The sequence below is a fragment of the Aricia agestis genome, chromosome 14, assembly GCF_905147365.1.
Source record: "Aricia agestis chromosome 14, ilAriAges1.1, whole genome shotgun sequence".
NCBI classification, from domain to species: domain Eukaryota; kingdom Metazoa; phylum Arthropoda; class Insecta; order Lepidoptera; family Lycaenidae; genus Aricia; species Aricia agestis.
Genome location: NC_056419.1, coordinates 13,403,823 through 13,429,543, shown reverse-complemented (window position 1 = coordinate 13,429,543; position 25,721 = coordinate 13,403,823). Strand labels below are relative to the sequence as shown.

The 25,721-nt window shown below is 35.8% G+C and overlaps 1 long non-coding RNA gene across 1 annotated transcript; it reads right to left on the bottom strand.

Moving 5' to 3' along the window:
- Positions 1–5,784: 5,784 nt before the first annotated feature.
- On the bottom strand, positions 5,785–25,198 carry LOC121733573. Its single transcript, XR_006036578.1, has 4 exons — positions 25,188–25,198; positions 24,411–24,419; positions 20,177–20,185; positions 5,785–5,854 (listed from the first exon to the last, which is right to left on the bottom strand). It is a non-coding gene; the product is annotated as an uncharacterized LOC121733573 (long non-coding RNA).
- Between the last annotated feature and the right edge of the window lie 523 nt (positions 25,199–25,721).

Sequence of the window (25,721 nt, the reverse complement as noted above, 5' to 3'; positions counted from 1 at the left end):
ATTTTGTTTTTACTTTTGCCCGCACTCCTAAGTGTAACCCATGGTTTTTATATTACTTCTTCTGTAGTAACTCTAGCATTGTTATCCTTTATCTTTTCAACATCATTTTAGTCTAAAACTTAAAGGCCCTTTATGTAGAGCAGGTTGAAAAGTATGGCTGCCACCATCATTTCGAATGTGTCTATAGTCCAAATTTAACTCGGTTAATCATGGGCATTTTTCTTTCTACATATTCCTAATCATTTCTGTTGGATAATAATGAGTTGGAAAGGTTGCAGAAAATGTCAAACTTATAACTGATTACTATATTGTGTGTTATGTATCGTGTAATATAATAATGTAGTGTTTTAATGAAGGTTGTTCTTTTGCACGGACTCGCGTTAAATCATATTTTGTAATAAAATAAAATTGACCACCATGATACAGTCATTGCCAAGTTTGGGGTCCGCTGGTTAAATAATAATATTGTAATTCCTAACGCAATTCAAATAAGTGTACACTTGAATGATGAAATATATGGTTGTAAGCAACCTATTAATTTTTTTTATGAAATAAGGGTGCAAACGAGCAAACGGGTCACCTGATGGAATGCAACTTCCGTCGCCCATGGACACTCGCAGCATCAGAAGAGCTGCAGGTGCGTTGCTGGCATTTAAGAGGGAATAGGGTAATAGGAGAGGGTAGGGATGGGAAGGGAATGGAAAAGGAGAGGGTAGGGTAGGGAATGGGGTAGGGGATTGGGCCTCCGGTAAACTCACTCACTCGGCGAAACACAGCGCAAGCGCTGTTTCACGCCGGTTTTCTGTGAGAATGTGGTATTTGAATTATTAATATTATATAATAAGAAAATTGTAACATCTAAGGCTAATTAGACAAATTGTATTTATAGACAAATAGAAAATAAATAGCCCGGATAATGTTAGGGGGACGAAATTTAATAAAAAAAAACCTATTAATATCGTGAACTCCTATTATAACAGGCGCCTGCAGGCATTTAAAAAATATTATATTAAAATCGACCGTCTGTAATCATCCTTATTCCGATCCTGATGTATATTTCTATCGTAAATCTGGTATATCGCTGTAATTTTGCCCGCTAAGGCCACCCGAGGTATTTAATAAACGCTTATTAGTTCCGTTCGTTAAATATTGGGGTAGTTTCGATAGATCGCTTATGAATTCTATATTTGAAATATTTATTAATAGTTGTATCTCTTCCGCATCATCATGCGACAAAATATTTTGCCTATTGCAGAAATCTTTCATTTATCTGGGACTTCGTTATTATATTACATCAAAGCTGGATCAAAGGTGCGCATAAAAAAGTAATAGAAAGACACATTACGCATCTCAAATATATTATCAGCGTAATTAGTTTAATGATTAAGGTTGTTTAATTACTTGCTGTTTATATTATTATGCCTTGGAGTGGCTTTTGGATCACTTTCAGATTTGCAATTGATGAAGCTTTGGAAATTATTTTCTTACCTGAACATTATTCTATAATAATCAAATAATCTACGCAATATGTAATTACTTCAAGTAACATAAAGTACTAAGGACTAGATTTTGGGTCATTTTGAGGATTAAAATTGTTGAACCTTTCTTTCAAGAACAATTTTCTATTATTTATGCAATACAGTACATCATCATATATTAAGAGGATTCCACACCGCCATTTTTTCCATACAAACGTTGTCCCCTGTTTCCTCCCTGGATAATGCTAGTAGAGTTATAATTTTTTTCCTGAATATCTACGGCCACTAATACAATGTCCCTATGTTTTCTTTTTTTTCATAATTTAATTATTAAATAAGATATGAACGTTCAAAAACCCAAAAAAATGGCCAGATTTTCCACTGTGTTCAAACGTCCAGAAAAAAAAGCAAAACATAGGAACACAGCTCAAGCCTTTTTTTAATCTTTAATGAAAAAAGTACTTAAATCGGTTAAGTTTTGGAGAAGGAATCAAGGGACAACGAATCGTTGATTTTCTAGATTTTCTGCAGTTGTCTCTATCGCGTTCTGCGGTATAGGCTTGAGGTAAGGGAGACAGCTATAGATATTACACGTACTTTTTTTTCATTTCTCTAGCCGCTGTGGTATCCTCTTAATACGCAAACGAAAAACTTTGTAACCCTTTTTACGAAAAATGGGGAAACGTCGGTGCATGAAATTTTTCACAGTTATAGTTTATATGGTGAAGAAGTGCATCGAACTAATATTATTTTGAAATTATGCTTTTATCATACATTTTTTTAACAAATAAAACATTACACACACTACAACACACACACACATAAGAAATGACAGATTTTTGAGTGATAAGCCTATACATACGAATTATACTCTTTTATTTACCGTCGAAGTCTGTCGACAACTAGTTGACAAATTGAAAATGGATTATAGTTTTTTTTTATTGAATTTAAGATACTATTAGACAATGCTTACACGGCCAGCCTGAGATCAGTTAAGTCCCAGAGACAAGAGTTGAAAAAAAATGATAAAGTCAATATTTTTTACAAAATATAGGCAGTAGTCCTAACGTCGTTGAAACTAAGGTCGAATTTCAACCATTGGGCGATCTCTAGTTCAACTAAATACCACATTTTGAAACCTTCGTAGACAAAAATTGACCAACATTAATCCTTAATTATTCAAATGTATGCCATATCGGAGGTGTAATTTGTATTTTATCAGTGATCCCTAATCAGTACCCTTGTCCGTTGTAATCCGAGCGACGTAATGACAGACTGAACTCAGATGAGATTAGATTCATTAAATCTGGATATGAATCTATTTCTGATAGCATAATTAGTAACTATTTATTTGACCGAGCTTTGCTCGATATTATAATATATAGTGATACTAGCTGTCAGCTGATCCGGCAAAAGTTGTTTTTGCCATATATATAATTGCAGAACAGATTTAGGAGGAAAGTGATAAAAAGTTTACCTGGTCATCTGGTATCTATAAAAAAACTTTGTATCTATAATCCCTTAAGGGGGCGACTAACCCTAAATTGTCGATTTTATAATTCATTTTTATACTTGAAAATAAGCCCTGAATCGTTTCATTTTCTAAACATAGATACTACATTTTTCTCGATAGAAAATAATCACAAAAAATGCATCTAATTTTCACGAATTTTTCATATATTGCCATAATTAAGTTAATATTAATTTAACACATTGTATAAAATTCATATCATATCACTGAGAAACAGACCTAGCGGATTTTTAAAATGTATAATTATCGAGCTATTGAGAAAAAACTAATTTGGCGATGAATCCGCATAGTCCTTTTTTACCTGATATATGAAAGACGGGCGTGAGTGTGAAGAGAGAAGGATGATGTTTCATTTTTTGCGTTAGTCGCCCTCTTAGTGAAGTTGTGAAATTAACAGCGGACAGTCGTAAGTCGCACTATCGAAGTTTGTCCGAAAATTGAACGTCTGAATTGACAACTCCTCGCTAGAACTGAAGATTTTCCTTTGAGGCTCCCAAGTAAATTCTCATAATGTATTAGTGTCTAAACCATAAAGTTAATACTACAATCGCGGATTCCAGGAAATGCTACTATTGTATTATTATTATTATTCTATTGTTGTCGCGATCACCGGTGCTCTTATGGGGCTTGAAGAAATAATATACGGTCTATCGGAATCATAAAGTTAATATACCTAGCGGAATAGAGCAATCTCGAGCTGTCAAACGTAACCGAAATTGGTTTCATCTGTGTGAAAAATATGTGTACGTATACACTTACACAAGCATGATTGAACATGAATTCTATGAGATTAAATTATCAACGTGCGGCACGCGTGCCGACTGGACGTCAAAAAAAGAGTGCTGCTGTCATATCACAAGTTTCTTTTTACCAAGCAGTGTTAGGTACTGATACTGATAGTCTCTCTTGCTCAGGCCTTTGTTTCTCTATTCCGCTAGGTATATTAACTTCATAAAGTTAATATACCTAGCGGAATCGAGAGTGTATAGCCAAAGTGTCTGGACCATAGTTCAGACACTTTGGCAAAATACGTTTTCCGGGTCAACTATTTTATAAAGTAAAAAAGTTATAAGTAAATAAAATAATTCACTTACATCAAACCTAATTAAAATCTATTGACGCTAATTTATTTTCTCGTAAATATCGATGAGAAGTGCTCGAGAAGCCAGGATATTGTTCAGACTTATCTCAGGAAATTTGATGTTTGTATGCACTGGCTTTTGTAGTGGATAGTAAATATATTTATGTACTATCAGATAAATTGATTCTAAGTGTCTAAGCACACTATGCCGAAGTTCCGCGGCGGAAGTTCAGTTTGATTCCGCCTGCAATGTATTTCAAATTACCGATGACACACCATGCCGAAATTTCGTCGCGTTATATTGTATGCGTTTGACATAACTGAAGTAATCATGCGAAAATTCCGCCGCGGAACTTCAGCATAGCGTGTTTAGACACCAGATACCTACGTAATTTGATCGCGTTATTTCAAACCCAGCCGACATATTATTATCACAAATTAAATTGATTTGACATAATCCGTCCAAATAACGTTGGTCCGTCAACTGCCTCTGAATCAATTTCTTCGATGGCTTTTAAATTATCTAGTAGATGTTACCCGCAACATCGTCGCGCTGAAACTCGTAATATCGTAAGACAACTTGCAAAAAATTAATATTTTGGCTTTAATAAACCAACTTTCATTAAAATCTTTTCAGTATTTAGTAAAAAAGTACCAAATAAAAATACTGTCAGACAAACAGAAACACTTATACAAGAATAAAATATGTTAGTGTAAGCACCGGTTACCCTTGAAATTGATGGTTTCAAGGGTAACCGGTGCCTTAGTGTAAACACCGTTCCTTCCAAATCCTTGGAACCATCAAATGAGCTCGTCAAAATGAGCAACTTTTTCTATGAGAACAATGCTTGGAACTCAAAAAAATGCCGTTTTCATACCCATACGGATTACGCATGCCCGGATCGGCAATTTTTATGGGTATGAAGACGGATAACTTTTTCTATGAGAACAATGCTGGGAACTCAAAAAAATCCGTCTTCGTACCCATAAAAATTGCCGATCCGGGCATGCGTAATCCGTATGGGTATGAAGACGGCATTTTTTTGAGTTCCAAGCATTGTTCTCATAGAAAAAGTTGTTCATTTTGACGAGCTCATTTGATGTTTCCAAGGATTTGGAAGGAACGGTGTTTACACTAACACACTGTATATATATTTAATAAAATTAAATGATGGACTGTAATCCAGCTCACAATAACAACAACTACGTTTTGTGAAACAGAAGGGTTCTGTCAAAGGAAGTTTAAAAACCTCTAATAGTACTGCACACATACTTGGGCATTATAAAATCCCGTGCTGTTTAGGTTTCATCCCAACCTTCCGTTCAAAACTCGGTGTTAGATCTTTATTTCGGACTGAGAAGTGTATTAATATAAAACTTGGTACTTAGGCTGACATTAAAAAGTTACAAGGCCTGCACAAAAGTTTAAACTTTTTACATAATGTGAGTTTGTAAAACATTGTGCTTATCATTTATGCAGGTTTTAAAAATAAATTTTATATGCCCGCAGAGTACCGTTATAAAGAACCTAACAAAATTAAGCGCATAAATTAGAAATTTATTTTAAAAATTAGCTAAATAAAAAATATCGGTAAAAGTTATTATTATTTGCCCCTACAGTTCTCTTCTCAAACTGTAGGCCGTGGTCAACAAACATGTGATCTGAGGCTTTCTTATTTACTGCTAATGAGGCGGAAAACGGCAACATCGGTAAGCGCAGCGGGAAGAAAGTTGGCGTTTTCCACCCGGAGGTGAGGAAAAAACCTAACCTCTCACTTCTTATTCACCTTTTTATCAACATGCAATTATTAGTTTTAGTATGCGAATTGTAATTACACTAGATGATGCCCGCAACTCCGTTGTGCCAAAACTCATTTATCGCGCGGGAACCGTACATTTTTCCGGGATAAAAAGTATCCTATGTTCTTTCCCGGGACTCAAAGTATCTCCATACCAAATTTCAACATAATCGGTTGAGCGGTTTGAGCGTGAAGAGGTAACAGACAGACAGACGGACAGACAGACAGACACACTTTCGCATTTATAATAATATTAGTAAATTAGTAATATTAGTAATTAGTATATTAGTATTAGTATGGAAGTATGGATAAGTTGATAAAAAATGCTAAAATGCTATGCGACAGCTACCGCGGCAGTCCCCGACCACACGTATTTTTTTTAACGACATAAAAGACTATGTCAAAGTCCTAATTCGTATGTTAAACCAAACCATAGCCACTGCGAATGTAATGTCAGTCTTATCTTTATGTGCTCCAGTGACCGAAAAACATATTCTCAGATTCTATTGAGATAGCGCCGTCGAAGACAGTTAGAAAAAGGTTCTCTTCGGAAAAGTGGAACATTGATCTATATCTCGTAACCGAATCTATATTTAATACAGAACTTAGGGTAGCCTACTTCCCTTGTGTTTCTTATTATACTTAAACAAGTGTGTATACAGGGTGTTTACAAATAAAGCAAAAAAGATCATTCTAAACAACTTTTGTTCTACGACTTTTGGAAATTCGAGAAAAAAATTGTTGCTTTACCATAGTAAAAGGTCACGTAACCAACAAAGTTTGTATGGAGAATCAATTTTTTTCGTGAATTTCCAAATGTCGTAGAACAAGAGTTGTTGATATGACCCCCGGGGTCCATGTCTTTCGGCTTACTATACTTTATTTGAAACACCCTGTACTGTAAATTATTAGCTATGTCCACACTGTGCCTTTTTTCGTTCATCAAGGGCATGCGTTATATAATTATTATAGCGCAGTCAACAGCGCACGTGAGCCATGCCCGCGACGCATTCGCTCTGACCGTATCCAAAACTTTCGCATGACAATGTTGGCGTTGCGTTTGTTGACGCCAAAACGAAAGTTTAATGAAGAAAGATGACGAAAATTGAAGATGAAAGTGCATAGTGTGGACATAGCTATTAAGTGACTCTAGTTGTCATGGTGATAAGATGAAAGCAACCTTGAAATATTTGATATAAACAGTACAATATGGCATCGAATCTCGGATCGAAAGACGTCATGGGCATTGGGCTAGTAAACTGGTTGTATTTCGAAACGTACGTTTAATATATTTTTAGTAAATTACAGTCCAGTTATATATTATCTGACAATGAACAATAAAATAATTACATGCACTCGAGAAAAAAACCGATCATTTCAGGAAGACGGGTAAAAAATCACCCATGGTTCTGCCAGTAGTTGAACCATGGGCAACAAACAAAACACGCGCGACGTCTGAAAACGAAAAATTCAAGTCCAGAGACAAACTTTAAAATGTCCAATATAAAAACAAACAAACTAGAGTCAGACGGTTTAATATCTAAAGTTGGGCGCTGGACAGAAGCGTCACCGAAAGCTCCGAAAGCTCCCGAAAGCTCGTTTGTCCGGGATACGAAACAAATCTTTTTGTTCTAGAGGAAACTTTTAAGAAAGTAGGAAGGAAGGCATTTATTGCACTAAAAGCCCGGTCGAACTTACTTTAAAATGGATTCAACTTTGTCCGTTGCATTTAAGTACCTTGTGTCACACCGTTGTGACACCGATATCAGTTGTCACATGTTATATATATTTATTATTACTTTAAAGTTGGCTAAAATTTTTATTAAATCTTAATTGTTTTCATTACTTACCTGTAAACGTAGCCTGTAAATGAGAAAACTACGGTGTATTTGTATTTATATTACTCTTATGTAAAGGCCATGCTGGAAAGCCACGATTACCTCATTATATTTTTTATTGATTAACCAGATTACATATTACACAATCGAGATGTATCAAAATCAAATACGAATATATCTTGCACTTCATTTTTAAGGCGAATTTTAGTCTAACCTAACCTAACAATTTGAATAAAAGTTCCGTGTTCAACTGTGTAAATGCTAAAGCCTTTGCAACTTACTTATATAATATTTTCATAGCGAATAATTTCACATAAATTATTTGAAACTCCACAGGACGGAGAAAAATAGCGGACCCAGTAGGCTGCAAGAATATTTTTACCAATAAAGATGGTTTATTATAAAATATCAAATGACACCGAACATTTTATTCAAGAAACTATTCGGGACTTCCACAAAGGCACTAAATTGAGGAGGCTTAGCCGTAATATACGGCAGTAAAGGGCGAGATGACCCCATGATTTGCACGCTCGTTACCCTGTCCCCACTTCACTTTACTGCCTAGTAGTAAATTATTTCCTCAAAGGAGGAATTTGAAGGTAAAGGAGTGTTTTGAAGTTATGGAGAAAATATACAAGAGAAGTTATGTAGGAAAGTAAGGATTCATTTCTCACCGTGATACGTAAAAATATGCGACGATATAACGTAAGGGAACCAGTATAAAGTTTAAAAATTGAATGTTTTTGTGACGTTTAAAATAATTTAATAACTATAAAAGTAAAAAGTATGAAATTTCTGTAAAAGTAAAAAGTATGAAATTAAAGGTGTTTTATTTTAGTGCAGAACTCTTTTTTTGACTCAAGACTGTTTTGAGGACACATAAAACTAATTAACGGCCTGATGATAACAACTTATAATAATGCACATTTAACACCGTGATCAAATTAACAAAAAACTGAAACCGGGCTTCATGGGCATTCGACTGACATCTGCCAAGTCGCACCTCTATAACTATAGGTCTACCAGGATCTGATGGCAATTTTTGACAGCAGATTTTCAAAAAATATCCTTGATCATTGGATACATTTTTATATTTGCATGTTTAACCCACAGAATCAGCCGCTAAAAGAAGAAAAAAGGGTCAAAATGATTTTTTACAATTACCCAGGGAATTGCTAGAGTCAATTTATTTTCTCACTTTTTGCCATCAGATTCTGGTAGATCTATACTACACACATATTATATCCATTCTTAATATTATAATTGCGAAAGTATGTCAGTCTGTCTGTCTATAACCTGTTCACGCCCTAACTGCTGAACGGATTTTGCTGGGTATGAATATACTGTGAGTCCCGGGAAAGTACATATTATAATTTTATCTCAGAAAAATGTAGGGTTCCCTCGCGATAACCTAATTTTGACGCAACGGAATTGCAGACGTCAGTCAGCTACTGTAAAATTATTCGGTGAGGCGTTTTCATTCGCAGAGTATTTTTTTAACGTTACAGCACGGTGTGAATGTAGTTTATGATATACAGAAGCGAAATCTCTTCCAGCGAGGCTCTTAATCTTATTGTTCTTCGCTGTTTTCTTTGGAGCAGCCATCGATATGTCTCCAGCGACTTTGAATACCAAATGCACTTTGTCCGTATCTCAGTCAAATTTACCTCCCTAGTATTGTAGATCAAAGCCCAAAGGTGATATTGGATTCCACGCTATAAATAGACGTTTTATTGAGAGTCAGATATATTTTCTATTCTTTAAAGGTATAAGTTGGATGCCGGCTACATGAAGCGGCAGTAGGCAACGTGTGGTCGCGACATTACGGGTTTCTATGTATTTCTATGAATAAGTGTCGCTAGCTGCGGAGACTATTTAAATAAAATAAATAAATAAACGTTTATTCTGCCACCATTAAATGTTACACATATAACATAATATAGGTATTATATATAGAACTGATATAAACAAGAACAAAATTAAAAATTAACCTATTTTACCTATAATCTACAGCTACAGCTAATTCACACATAAAAAACTATCACAGGTAAACAAAAAAGAAAAAAGAAAAGAAAAAAACAATTAATGTATTGATAGCACAATTATAATAGCACGCCAGTGTAACACCCAAGTGTGCAGAAACGGAGACCACTCAGGTTAAGACAACCGAACAGTCGTCCCTGATATTCCGTGGACCCCTTATTTTCGGGCAGAGGACAAGCAGACGGAAGCTATATTTTAAAATTACAATATCTATAATATAAAAATGAGTCGCTGAATGTGTTGCTAAGCGCAAAACTCGAGAACGGCTGAACGGATTGGGCTAATTTTAGTCTTAAAATATTCGTAGAAGTCCAGGGAAGGTTTTTAAGTGACACGAAGTTCACCGGGACAGCTAGTAATATTATATAAAAGACGTAGACATAATAGTGTTGAAAAATATAATGATACATTCTAATACAACATTAGACCAATGAAAGAATGCAATATATTATACAGATACTAGATAGATAATATTGTTACTTGTTACATTTTTATATATATACCAAAATATTGCAGTGTATTTTTAAGTATGCCGGTAATATAGACGTAATAATATTATGTTCTATAGTATGTATGAAAAAGGACTAACTTTTTTTTTTCATAAATGCTACGATTAGTATCGTAGCATTTATGAAAAAAAAAACTCTGCGACATAGTTGTCGCAGAGTTGTTGCTTAAGTAATTTATATTTATATAGTGTAATTTATATTTATTTTTATAAAGTTATAACTATTCTTCAACGATCGAAGCGGTGGGGGCAAGTTGTTCCAAACTTTACTCGCGACATTTATTTCATAGAAATATATATGAACCAGTAATAATAATAAATTCTTTATTTGCACACACAATAGAAAAGACATAAAAGCACATAAAAGAGACAAAAAAAAACAAAAGAAATAACAACAACAACAAAAAAGTATAAAAAATTACAAAATTGTGCAAAAAGGCGGTCTTACTGGTTTAAGCAGTTTCTTCCAGACAACCGAACCAGTAGTGTCGCGACGACACGTCGCGTCGTCTGCAGTTGTCGCGTGTCGTTCGGTTCCAACTTGTACCTTTATTTTTATGTTTCTAGAAAATCGTGTAACATGGCATTAGTGTATTATTATCTAATTACTATTAATAGGGAACGTAATTAAGGTGCTGCGATCGTGACCAATCTGAAACTTGAACTCGATTATTTACTTGACATGTGCTGCCATCTATTAGTAGTTCTCTCAAGTTCTCTTATACAAATAGTGCGACCAACTGGCGTCAGGAATCCGAAACTTGTTATATACTATCAGAGAAGTTGATTTCTAGGCCTGTAGACAAGTGGCAAAGCGCCAACGCTAACGCTAACGCTAGCGCTACAAAATGTATGCGATTTGACATAAGTCATCGCTTCGCTAGCGAATACTAATGTCAAATCCATACATTTTGTAGCGCTAGCGTTAGCGTTAGCGTTAGCTTTTTGCCACTTGTCTACGGGGGCAGAGCAGATGGGGGACCTACGTAGTTTGATCGCGTTACGTCAAACCGAGCCGACAGATCACAATTAACATTGAATTGACATGATCCGACCAAATGACGTTGGTCTGTCAATTGCCTAGGAATCAATTTTTTCGATGGTACATACTTGTCCTGCGCTACCACCTAGTTCTTCCACGTTCCCTATAATAGCTCCCATTACACAGTATCCTACGGGAATACGAATTGAGGATATTGCTAAAACTATTACTGAAATGCTGAAGCTGGTAGCTACGCTTGAAGCTACAGAAGCTGAAAATTAATAAACAGTTCGAGATAAACGTAGCTTAATTTAGGTTAGATAAACGAGCAACAAATTGCCCTTCTTGCGTTGCTGAATTTTACTCTTTAGTAACAGAATCATAGAAGATGCATTTTATTATTTTTTGAACAAGAGTAATATTTCTGAACCAGTATTCAGATTTGTTCTAAACATTATCCATATCCATACTTCCATACTAATATTATAAATGTGAAAATGTGTCTGTCTGTTCGTCTGTATGTCTGTGTTACCTCTTCACGCTCAAACCTCTGAACAGATTTTATTGAAATTTGGTATGGTATCTTTAGAAGTCGGTTTTGAGTCCTAAGAATGGACAAAGGATAGATTTTATTCCGGAAAAATGTATGGTTACCGTACGATAAATGAATTTTGGCACAACGGAGTCATCTAGTATTAAAATAAAAACTGTCTGTCAACATTAGGGCCACGATTTAGGGTCTATTTCACCATTTTCTAATAAAGTACCGAATAGGCTATTCACAACTTTTTTGACAGATTCTGCATACTTCATCTGGCAATTTAAGTGGTGGATAGCCTATTCGGCACTTATCAAGAAGTTGTGAAACATGCCCTTAGGATGAAATTTGATTTGGAAATATGTATATTTAAATAAAAATTTATATAATAAATGCTTAGAAATTTGCAAAATGACCATAAATGCCCATAACTAATATGGCCTGGCGTTTACCCTCGAGTATATTTTAGATCTAAAATTTTAAAACAGCCACGTTTTCGCATTTATAATGTTAGTTATCTGACAAAACACCCACAAAATCTTCCCATAAACTTCTCAACCAAGCATCTAGTTGGTTTATTCGTCTTTATTTCAATCTCTAAGTTTACGGCGTCTCGGTCGTAAGCAGGTGTTTGCCAACTAATATAAAATTCCCCCAGCGGAATTGAAGACATATAAGTGTATGAGTGGATAACTAACATTTTATAAATTATAAAGACAATTGACGAGTTGGCGAACAAAACCGGATTAGTCCGCGAGAAAAAAAAATACACAGTGGTTAAAAAACAAGTATCAACTACTACTACTGAACTAATCCGGTTTTGTTTAGAAATGGACTTTTTAAAGCCTTTTTGAACGGATTTGATTGAAATAATTAACAGAACAGGAAGACGATTCGAAAAAAAAAACTTTTGCACTCTGGTGGACTGGTCTAGTTTTGTTCGCCAGCTCAACTCCTCTTTTTTCCTTTATAATAATTCCCTATTATTTTTGTAACTTACCTGCTTCATCGTCTAGCTACGCTACTACTAAGGCTAGATAGTTTTAGCTATACAGAAAATCACAATTTTTTCGATTTTTTAGTTACCCTCTTCATCCGCTCACGTCTCCAATTCTCACTTACTTTGTCGCCAAATTAACTAATAAATCCCAACAGCAATGGCCCGAGTTCGTCGACTCGGAGTTTTTCATTTGTTATGATTATAACGGTTTTACCTGCTTTTATGGTCCATCGTTCGAGTCTTAATTCTAGTAGCCCGGATTTTCATTCGATTGCGAGTTCATCACTTATATCTCAGCATTCCTCTGAAGATCAAGCGTACATAAATTTATTTACACAAAAATTATAATTTGATTATTTTTCAAAATTTCTCTATCTCTTATACCATCACACGGGGAATTTATCTAGTAGTAGCAGAGACGCGGGACGATCGGCGTCGATACGTGAGCTATTCCTATTTCAATCATATCCCAACTCAATCATATTTAGAGCTGAGCGAGTGTAAACATTCTGACGTTCTCAGAATAAGTTTAGGCGTTTCTCTAACGTGAGCAAAATTGTTCTTGGTGTTTTGCTTACAAGATCTAATTTGCTTTAAAAAATTTTATGTCTATGGTATAGAAGTAAGTCACAAAAATAATATTATTTATAGGTCCGCTAGGTAAATTAACTTAATGTTATAGGTCTACCAGAATCTGACGGCAGATTTTCAAAAAATATCCTTGATCATTAGATAATTTTTTATATTTGCATGTTTCACATACAGAATAAGCCGCTCTATGTATTGTATCAAAATGGGAATAAAAATTCCCATTACGCCGGCATTGCTAGAGTCAATTTTATTTCTCACTTTTTGCCATCAGATTCGGTAGACCTATACTTATAATATAACTATTAACGTAACCATAACCAACATAGCGTAGCAAATCCAAATTATGACCAAGGAATTTTTGATGTATTTTTTAAATAAAGCTGTTTTATCTGCTAAGGACCTACAATCTAGTCACAAAAGAGAGATTTGTGATTCGCTTCATAGTTATAACTAATAACTATTGACATTCATGAAAATATTATACCTTATTGATTATAGACTTTGCTTCGCCGCCGCATGAAATTCGGATGCTCACAAAGCAAATCCATTTATCACTACCGCCCAATTCCATGGAATATTTCCGTAGATAGTCGGAAAGGATAATTACGCGATAGTTTATACAAATAGCGCGTTATTGTAAAAGTTTGACCGAAAACATCGGCCTTTTGAGTCGGCTCCAGCCAGAACTAATAACAAACTGCTATTTACGTCGTACTTTTGCCCATTGATGTATAGACTACAGAAAATATTGAGCAATAAACCTTTAAATTGGGAAAAGTTTTGCGGGTGAATCACGAGACCATGGCCGAGTCTACTACCTTGAATGTCCGAGCGAAATCTAATATATAAAATTCTCGTGTCACGGGGTGCGTGGTTCAACACCTCTGAAATGGCTCGACCGATTTTCGTGAATCTTAGCGAGCATAATATTATCGGCTACGGTTGAGAATCGGACAACATCTACTTTTAGAACAGAGTTCCCTATCGCGCGTTCGGCGTTAAGGGGGCGACTAACCCAAAATTGACGACTTTATAATTCACTAGCTATTTGACCGAGCTTTGCTCGGTATTCGATAAAACATGAATAAAATGACATTTTCTAAAAATGATTCCTAGCTAGATCGATTTATCGCTCCCGAAACCCCCTATATACTAAATTTAATGAAAATCGTTGGAGCCGATTCCGAGATTCCAATTATATATATATATATATATATATATATATATATATATATATATATATATATATATATATATATATATATATATATATATATATATATATATATATATATATATATATATATATATATAAGAATTGCTCGTTTAAAGATATAAGATTTTTATGTTTCAAAATAAGCCCTGAATTGTTTCATTTTCTTAACTTAGATACTACATTATATTCCTAAGAATTTGTTCTGGGCGAAAACACGATATGTTAAAATTTTCTTGATAGAAAAAAAAAACACCAAATTGCGTCTAATTTTCACGAAATTTTCAAATATTGCCATAACCATGCATTGAACTAAGTTAATATTTTAACACATTGTATAAAAAATCTATCATTAAGACACTGAGCTGGCGGATTTTCAAAATGTTGTATCATCATAGGGGTTCCAAAGTAAAAATGCTCTGAATGGATATCGTATTATATGGACAATAGGCTGTCTGCCAGCTATCGGCATACACTGCAGGGACATCAGGGACATCAGCGAGCTATCTCGCGCGTGATCTGCTTGCTAACTAGTAGCCGGGTAGAGAGACAACTTGTTAGAGAGTTTCTATTATTACGCTTTTAGGAGGCAAGGAAACAGACAGGATAGAATAAACATTTTGGTACAAATAAGAGGGAGAATCAGACATATTGCAATTTTAATCCAGACAGCAACGCGACGCGTAGATGTATTTCTTTTGTATGGATTTGACAGACTTCAATTGCGTGACTCATCATGCAAGCCTGTCAATTCAATAATAAACTAGTAGCCGGGTAGAGTGACAACTTAATAGAGAGTTCGGGTACAGCTAGCTTTTAGTACCACAATAATTATATCATGCTAAAAAGCAGGAGGATAAAGACTATAGTTGGTAGATAATTTGGGATCTTGGGCAAGGAAATAGACAGGATTTAACATTTTATCTTTGATGAAATTCATTGGACTATGATATATTTTGAATTTCATTGGACTATCCGCTTTTGTCAATGATGAACCGGCAATTGAAGTTGGAATTAAACTTTATTTCGAAATCGGGTAAAAATTAACACTTTAGAAGGCTCTAGTGAAAAGACTATTTAATTTTAAATATAAAAGTTTTCTGCCATTCTTTATTACTTTTTAATTCTTAAAAAAGTTGATTTACTCATTTACTAGATATCTACTCTGTTTGGGTATCCATTCTTTAATACCTGGCACGTGTCAGACTAGGTGCAAGCAAAAATAGTCTCTGTCACGATCACAAAAGGTTCACCTAACATCACTAATCGACTATTATACGGGTCTAGATAATCGATTTACGCTATCAAATTTTAATATGGTCCTTTGAATCGAATTTGATCTGGAATTGACTTGGAGATATCACATTTAAATATCTAAGAAAGTAATGGAATAATTTTAACTATCTCCCGGTCTTTATGATGATAGGAATGACAATGATGATGAGATTATGAGTGGATGATTTTCAAGTTGAAAGGTTGTTGCAGCAAACGCGTTGATCCCAAATCCCAATAACAAGTTGCCATCGATGCTATTTTTAACCCCTGACAAAAAAGAGAGATGTTATAAGTTTGACGTGTCTGTCTGTCTGTCTGTCTGTTTGTCTGTGTGTGTATCTGCCCGTGGCATCGTAGCATCCAAGCGGGTGGACCGATTTTGATCTAGTTTTTTTTTGTTTGAAAGCTGACATGATCGAGAGTGTTCTTAGCTATGATTCATCATCATCAGCCTTTTCAGTGCTGAAAAATCAGGGTTTATCTGGTTCATGAAAAGCCGTTAGCAACATGTAGTCGTTTGATGGGTTTTATATTTCATTCTAGTTTGTGACATTTGTGAATATACAATATACGTATATACATAATAATGGAAAGTTCACCTGGTGCTGCAGCATCACTTGGTAATCAATAAGACATCCAACTCCTCGCCAACTTAAAGCAGAGGTTTGGTGTTTGGGCTCATTTTAATTGCGACAACCAGTAAGAAGTAGATAAACAGTAACATGCTGCTGCTGCTGCATCACCTGGATTCTATAGGAACCGAGCTTCGTATGAACCCAAAGTGGAGGTTTCATGTTTGGGCTCATATTAACGATGAGGCATCGAAAACGACATTGATAGATGGTAATCATGAGAATATGATTCTGTTGATAGGAATTATTCTGCACTATTTAAAGCAACACAAGTTTAAAAAGTATTAAATAAAATTAAATTAAGAAATTTAAAAAAAAACCCCGCCAAACAACTTTAAAAAGTAATGAAATAACTGCCTTTAAGTTCAAATAATTCCTAACTTGTGTAAAGTGATACTTTAGTCCATAATTGTTGTCAAGGTGTGTCGGGGGACCGCTAATGTAGATGTTTGATTTCACATAATAAGTTTAAGGATCAATTCACCGCGAACTGAATAGAGATAGGTAACCAGCGACTTGGCGGTTGTAGGTTGTAGTTTACTTGGCGGTCCCCCGACACACTGACAACAATTATGGACTAAAGTATCACTTTACACAAGTTAGGAATTATTTGAACTTAAGAGGAGTCCACACCGCCGTTTTTCCATACAAACGCTGTCCGCTGTTTCCTCCCTGGATAATGCCGGTAGAGTTATGATTTTTTTCCTGAATATCTATGGCCACTATTAGCATGTCCCTATGTTTTCTTTTGTTTTATAATTTTATTATTAAAAAGATAAGAACGTCCAAAAACCCAAAAAATGGCAAGATTTTCGTCTGTGTTCAAACACCCAGTAAACAAAACTGGCTAAAATATACAAAAAAAAAAACATAGGGACACATCTCAAGCCATGCTTTAATTCTTAATGAAAAAAGTACTTAAATCGGTTAAGTTTTGGAGAAGGAATCAGCGTACAACGAATCGAAGATTTTCTGTTCTTTTATTAGAACTTTTGTCGTGTTGTCTCTATCGCGCTCTGCGGTGGGAGACTTGAGATTGGTGAGACAGCAATACATTTTCAAATACCTATTTTCAATTTCTCTCGCCCCTGGTGTATCCTCTTAAAGGCAGTTATTTCATTACTTTTTAAAGTTGTTTGGCGGGGGTTTTTTTTTAATTTCTTAATTTAATTTTATATAATACCTATAATATGCTAATATTATAATTAATGCAAAGTGTGTCCGTCTGTCAGTGTCTTAGTCTGTATCAATTAGTAATTATACACTTTCCTTGCACTTATTCCACTTTATTTACACTATACTTCAATAAAGTGGAATAAGTGTAAAGTGCAAGGAAAGTGTATAATTATTAATTGAACATGAATTTCCAACAAGAAGTCATCGTTCGATTGTTTGAGTCTCAAAACGGTTACGTGGTACAAGCCTAGGTCTTCCCAGGTCTTTGCCACAAGCGACCGCGACCAACAAACATTTAAATAAAATGCCACCTTATGAACTATGAAAACCTATACCTAGCAGGTTTCATTTTCCACTGACATCGGTCTAGCGACCCATACCACAGACTCAATACATAGTAGGTATAAAACAAAGTCGCTTTTCCCCCTATGTCCCTTTGTTCTCTTTAATCTTTAAAACTACGCTACGGATTTTGATGCGGTTTTCTTTAATAGATAGATATCAAGAGGAAGTTTTATAAGTATAATAACATTCATTAAATAGTGGAAAAATACTGTTATTGTCGGGGTTTCTAATGTGAACAAAAAGTTTTCAAAGTTCCTGGGTCATGGATGTGTATTAAATATGTGTATCATATAATAAAAATCTTAAATGTATGTATAGTATAAAATTATTAAATATATTTCCGTTGTCTGGTACCCGTAACACAAGTCCTTCAGGTACTTACCGCGGGGCCAGACTGACGTGGTGTAAAGCGTCCATGGATATTATTATAAATCAAAACTACCGAATCGATTTTAAGCATTTTTTCTGTACTTAAGTGATATAGGCTATTATATATTTTTTACCCGTACGAAGCCGGGCCGGGTCGCTAGTATATTATAATAGCCCTCCCCATGCCGCGGCTGCTGGAAATTTATTTTGTCGGTCTTGGTCGCTTCCTGCGTTGATTGAAACACCTTTTTTTTCAAAGAAGGCAGGTCGCTGTAGCCCTTACGTCACTGCGACCCATGAGGATATATTGTGACTTTAAACACCTTTACCTTTATTGTATCTAAATTTCTATTAAAATCTAAACTTCTTAGTATATCGATATTCAAAAGTGTTTGTATGAACATCGGGAAACACTTTGCAAAAGTTAAAGACTAGTGATATCATGCTGCATAGTGTTGCCCATAAAAAGTAACGGCGGATGTATCTTTGACGACCCACTTACTTATAACGGCAAGTTAGTTTCGGATATTATAGTCATGTTAAGGAAGGCTACTTACAAGATGTTATAAAAAGAAAAAGTTGGTTGGGCGTCCACAAATTACGTGATGCTTAAGGGGGGTCAAATCTCTATCTTAGGGGAGAGGGGGGGGGGGATCTCGACAAATCTGACGTAATTTTTTTTTGGTCCATTTCATCATGGTATGCTTAAGTTTCAATCGCTTAAATACGTTATGCGATTAAGATAATTATCTAATTTGTTCGAAAGAAAATAATTTCATTTATACTTTGACGTTATACATCTACTGACTGTCAAACAAATAACAATCCAACGCGTTTACGTTCTGAAGACTCTTCGTTAAACAGCTTAATCATCATTAAATATGTTTGAGTGGTACAGTAAGTGAAGAACCTTAAACTAAGTCTTTTAAAGTCATTATAATAATAATATTGTTATTATACTCTTTAAATATATTTAAAACGTTTTTACCAACGCTTTTATATGTAAGTATAATCAAGTCCTTAGACTTAAGGACTAAGGTACACTAAAAGGTTTGTGAAATCTTGATACATATTACATACCCATAGCCGCTAGATAATACATAACATTTGTAACAACATTAAACACATAAAACAAAAACGATGAAAATATCCAACTAAAAACACCGAAGCCATTAAAAGTTCTGCACCGGGTTTTAGAACACTAACACAGCTGGTATATTATTCCGATTCGAAATTTAATTCACCCACGGATACACCTGCATCGGATTGGATGAAATAGATTACTCGCGATTTGTGAGAATTCCGACCGAAATGTTTCTGAATAAATTGATGGTTACATGTGCATTAGTTAAGGGTTATCGAATAGTAGAATGATCCTTATGCGGTCGACATAAAGGTCCTGAATGAGGTGAAATAGTTTTGAACGCGTTTTGAGGATTTGGAGGTTCGCGTTCGGTGAAATTTCAGTTTTGATGTTCGGTGTAATTTGCAACTGTATTGGATTTTGCATAATGAAGTTTTACTCAAAAGGAAAGCTTTGTCTAAATTATAAGAACTTATCCTCTATCGTGAGTTCTAAGTACAGTACTCCCAAATTAATAATGCGCATGGAAATCTTCGCTAATTGTCGTAATCACGAAAACACCCGAATCTATGAAACGTAAGAGCCCTTAACAATGCACTTGCATTTTGCACCTTGTTCATAGGAAATAGAAGTACCGTAAATATCATATAGCCGGTGGTTGTCCGCTGTCGCCGGTCCGTCAATTAGTACTACAATTTACTTCTAAAATCAGCTGTGGCTACAACTCACCGGGAAGCCATCGCGGCGTTACCACGTCCAAGCAACGTCAGGCGCCTCTACGTCGCTGCAAAGCGCTGTTTTTCTTAAAGTTAAGTTTAAAACAGCGCTGTTTGCAGCGACGTCTTCCGACGCCATTTATACGTGGGAGAGCCATGCTTCGGCACGAATGGGCCGCCTCGACCGGAGAAATACCACGTTCTCACAGAAAACCGGCGTGAAACAGCGCTTGCGCTTGCTGAGTGAGTGAGTTTACCGGAGGCCGAATTCCCTTTCCTATCCTCCCCTATTACCCTGTTCCCTCTTAAAAGGCTGGCAACGCACCTGCAGCTCTTCTGATGCTGCGAGTGTCCATAGGCGACGGAAGTTGCTTCCCATCAGGTGACCCGTTTGCTCGTTTGCCCCCTTCTTTCATAAAAAAAAAAACGCTCGGGAAATACGACCGTTGCCAAAAAATTTCGAAAATTTCTATGCGCATTATCACTTTGGGAGCGCTGTGTAGTACTAGTAACTAGTACATTCCATAATTTGACAATTATTAAAGCTAACACGGTACCAAAACGTCAAATTACACTTCATATCTTTAACATCATTGTATAACCCAAAGATCTCTAAACCTAGTATAACCAGATAGTTGGGGAGGGGAAGAGGGGATTTCGGGAGTAGCTATAACGAAGCGAATACGAAAAAGTTTCGGCTAAATGGCCAGGTTTGTTAAAATTATTAGGGAACAAATGAGTAATTGCCCTTATGTTACTAAATGTTACTTATCCACTTTTTCCACGTCTTTAATTTATATTGGTGTAATTTAGATAAAAAGGGCTTTACCAGACTTTCAAGGAATTATGTTTGAATGCATGAATTATATTTGAAGGAATTATGAAGCACCACAACCCAAACTTCTGTCGACCCGTTTGTTACCAGATCCAATAAAATATTTTTGTACACAAACAAGCCATGTTAGCTTTGCTTGCAGTTTGGAGCAATATTTATGAATTGAATACTCTTTTTTCAATAGAATTTCAAATCTGAATTGTTTGTAACTTTCAAATATTCCTTCCGGACAAGTAAAGTACAATATGACTTTGATGTATTAATTATATATTTTTATTGATTGTTGCTTGGGCTTACGGGCTTCGTGACACTCTTAAAAACGACGACCTTAAAATTCCCTATCTCAAAAACTAGCTGAACCTCAGAACTGAATCAATGTTGATGAATTGTTTAAGTAAGGGAAACTTGCAGTGCTAATTTAGTTGAACAATACGTAGTACAACAAAAAATAATTACTGAAATAGGACTTGTAGTCTTGGAGATGTGCAAATACAAACATAAACGCATACATAAATTTAATTAATAGTCCTCTTTAAGTTGCTAAAAATAAGCTAGAAAATCTGTTCATTCATCTGTCTGTCTGTCTTTAGGCTTGCTCTGTATCATTCTACAAGATGGTGGCGTTATATCTAATTGACAAACAACATAATTGTACATCTTTAGACTGTAGTTGGTTTAGTATTTCCAGAGTAGACAGAACTACGGAGTACCTCAACTTTAAACAAACGGGCGAAGATACGTGTGTCGTGTGGTGTGTGGGCGCGACTGTCACTTTTTTTTTATATTATTAAATAAGGGGGCAAACGAGCAAACGGGTCACCTGTTGGTAAGCAACTACCGTCGCTCATGGACACTCGCAACATCAGAAGAGCTGCAGGCGCGTTGTCGGCCTTTTAAGAAGGAATACGCTCTCTTCTTGAAGGTTTGCAGGTCGTATAGGTCCGGAAATACTACTGGTGACAGTTCGTTCCAGAGTTTTACAGTGCGCGGCAGAAAGTTACGCGAACTTTCAACAGGTCTCACAATAACGTATTAGTACAGTGATATACTATGATATACTATGTCAAACGTATTTTCGAGATCTCTGACTTCTGAGTTGGCCTACTCGTTAGTTATGTTTACTGTGGTATTTCGTAGTAATTTTTGCCTTTGACATCCCGTAATATAATTGTTTATTCCTTTGTATGAAGCCGTGTTGCTGTCACTGCCAGGCTGACCCACGTTAGCTGTCGATACGTTCCATTGTTTTTCAACCTAGAGAACCCTATTAGTCACGAATGACTGTTCAAAGTCATTGCGTTGGCAGTTTAATATGATCCAGGTCATAATTAGGGAGTCTGAGAATAGATTTCGCAAAATATACACATATGGGCCAGTAAAGTTGTTTTATATATATAATGTATATATATAAAAATAAAAAAATATATGTTGCCTGAAACAAATAAATACTAAGCAGGTACAACTAGATGACTCCCAAAATTCGTTTATAGCGCGGGTACCGTACATTTTTAAAGTACTGTATGTCCTTTCCCGGGATATTTAAAGTTTCTCCATGCTAAATTTCAAAAAAATCAGTTCAGCGGATTAGGCGTGAAGAGGTAACAGACATACAGACTTACACTTTCGCATTTATAATACATATTTGTATATGGATGGTGCTTCTACGTAATTTAGTCGTGCTATATCAAACAAAGCCAGACAAAATATATATATTTTTTTATGAAAGAAGGGGGGCAAACGAGCAAACGGGTCACCTGATGGAAAGCAACTTCCGTCGCCCATGGACACTCGCAGCATCAGAAGAGCTGCAGGTGCGTTGCCGGCCTTTTAAGAGGGAATAGGGTAATAGGGGAGGGTAGGGATGGGAAGGGAAGGGAATAGGGGAGGATACGGAAGGGGATTGGGCCTCCGGTAAACTCACTCACTCGGCGAAACACAGCGCAAGCGCTGTTTCACGCCGGTTTTCTGTGAGAACGTGGTATTTCTCCGGTCGAGCCGGCCCATTTATGCCGAAGCATGGCTCTCCCACGTATAAAAATTGACATAACCTAACCAAATTACGTTTGCTATCTAAATGAACAAAATGTAACGCCACGAAGTACAAAACAAATCTATTCCCTTCCAACTTATAGCCCAAGTACACAACAGTATCGATAGTTCCGCGGTCCAAACTTCTAACCCGGTTAAGCCCGGGTGAAACTAACTTAGACTTTGACTTGGAAACTTAGTAGGCCAGACGCATATTTGAAGACGTGAATGAAGTGGATAAAAAAAAATTTATAACCTAAGGACAATAATTACTCATCGTTAAGGTATTATGGGGTAAAACGGGACCCTAATACTAAGACTTCGTTGTATGTCCGTCTGTCTGTATCTCATGAGCGGTGACAGCTAGAGAGTTGAAATTATCACAGATTGTGTGTGTGTTGCCGCTATAACTACAAATGCTAAAAACAATAAAATTAATATTTAAGGGGTTCTCCATACAACAAACGTTATTTTTTGTAATTTTTTGCTCGATATCATAAATTTAACATAAGATAATTATTATTAAAAGGGGCTCTCATACAAAAACACAAATTTTGCTTATTTTCGCCCTATTACGGGATACTCGGCCAATTTTTGCCCTTATTCTTTAAACCATTCCATTCGATTTTTTTTTTGAGTACAAACCGTTTTTCGGTCCTATAGCCTCCATTTATGCAAAAAACGTAAATTTTCAAATTAGCTGTTACCCACTTCATCTACTCAGATCTTCATTTCTCAGATAATTTATTTACCCAGGGACGGGAATGATGCTCAGATTTGCGGTGAAAAATTGAGATGAGAACCCCAAATGTAATAACGCGTTTTATTCCAGAATGTACAAAGGGTATTTTATCTCAATTAAATATAATATTATGTATTTATACTTTTATTATTATATTAAGTAATTTATGTTTAAGTATTAGATTTTGGGTACGTCATTTTAAAAATAAAACAACATATTTATTCACATAGGCTAAATATATTTTAACCGTTATGTGAATATAGTATTTGACTGAAAATTATTATAAAATTTGTTTTGTATTTTAAGAAAAAATAAAAGACAAATTGAAAATAACTTAATGACGCCCACAACATCTTTTGCCTGTTTTTTCAGGGTAATCCCTGAACTATCGCGACGTGTTCTTTCCGTGTGCCCAAAGTATATCTTCACAACAAGCATGAAAAGGTTAATAGGTATATATTATATTACCTTTTCATGCTTGTTGATGATGCTGATGGAGTAATAATAATAGCTCCCACACCGGTTTCGGTGATGGTGGCCGGTTTCATTGAAACCAGGCCAGCTACGCATGAGTAATTTAATAGTGCCCAAGTGTGTGCACAGTACACAAGAGCACTCTATATTCTTTTACTCTCATAACCCAGTGGGACGGAAGACTGACACGACCGGCGAGAGATCAGGCACAGGACCGACTTTTTACATGCCCATCCGACGCATGAATCATCTTACTTCTCAGACAATCAGGTGATCAGCCTGCATTGCATTGTCCTAACCAAACTTGTTAAACATTGTCCTAACTAAACTAACATGTTTCCAACGCGGGAATTGAACCCACGACCTCCGAGTTAAGAGCCGCACTCAATACCACATAGACCACGGAGGCGTTTCAGCTGATGGAGTGAAACATGGATTACTTACTTCGACTCGTTAAGGTGACGCCTTGATAATTTGGCTGCAGCGATATAGATTTTTCTCAACAGTGACTAAAGCTAAGAAATTAAAGCTCATTGTCAGTATTCATCATGTCCTCTCTCTCAAGTGTCTTTGAATTACCCATAGCATAACACGATTTGTCAACTTTTATAACACAGAATATTTAATCAAAAAGACCTCTATAAAAACAGGGATTCTAATATTTCCAACAGAGGAGAGTGATTTAAGCTTCCCAAATTTGTACATAGATTAGTTCAAGCATACACTAGACTTTTGCCCATAGCTTATATGAAATATATATTTATGGTTTTTAAATTACGTGACAAAAATCATTTTGTCGCTTACCTTTCCATATCTTGCTATTCCATTTCTTGCCGGGCCGGCCTCTCATAGAAAACAAGCGATCTAAAACAATATCCAAAACGACTTTTTACTTTAACGCAGCGTCACCTTAAACATAAATTACATCAAAATCCTATAACGATAAAGTTTTAGGTACAGACAGACAGGCAAAGCATTTATAATAGTATGGATTGACGTAAGTAAAACAAAAATGTTCATAGTTTCTTAACAAGTGAGCTTTATTAAGCGAAAACGAAGGGTAGGCCGAACTTTAACAATTAACGGCCGGGAACTTTCCTCTTTTATTATTTACTCGGAGAGCTTAATTGTTACGCTTTTTCTGTGCTTTTGAAGTTAAGGGAAAGTTTTGATACTGATCTGTTGGGGCCAACACGTCTTGGACTGAAGGTCACGATACCTACAATAACTTTTTTTTAATTCGCAGGGGAACCCTTTTTGGGTTAGGGATATGCCTCAGTTAAGCTGAAGCTCTCTGGGTATGTGGGACTGGCCAACAAGAGCAACAACCAACCTAAAACCTTTGCTATCAGCCGTTCTATGCATATGGGATAGCTACATCTACAAAAACTAACTCAATCATGCTAAAAGTGGCACCTGCTAGCCGCATTTACATAGCGATTT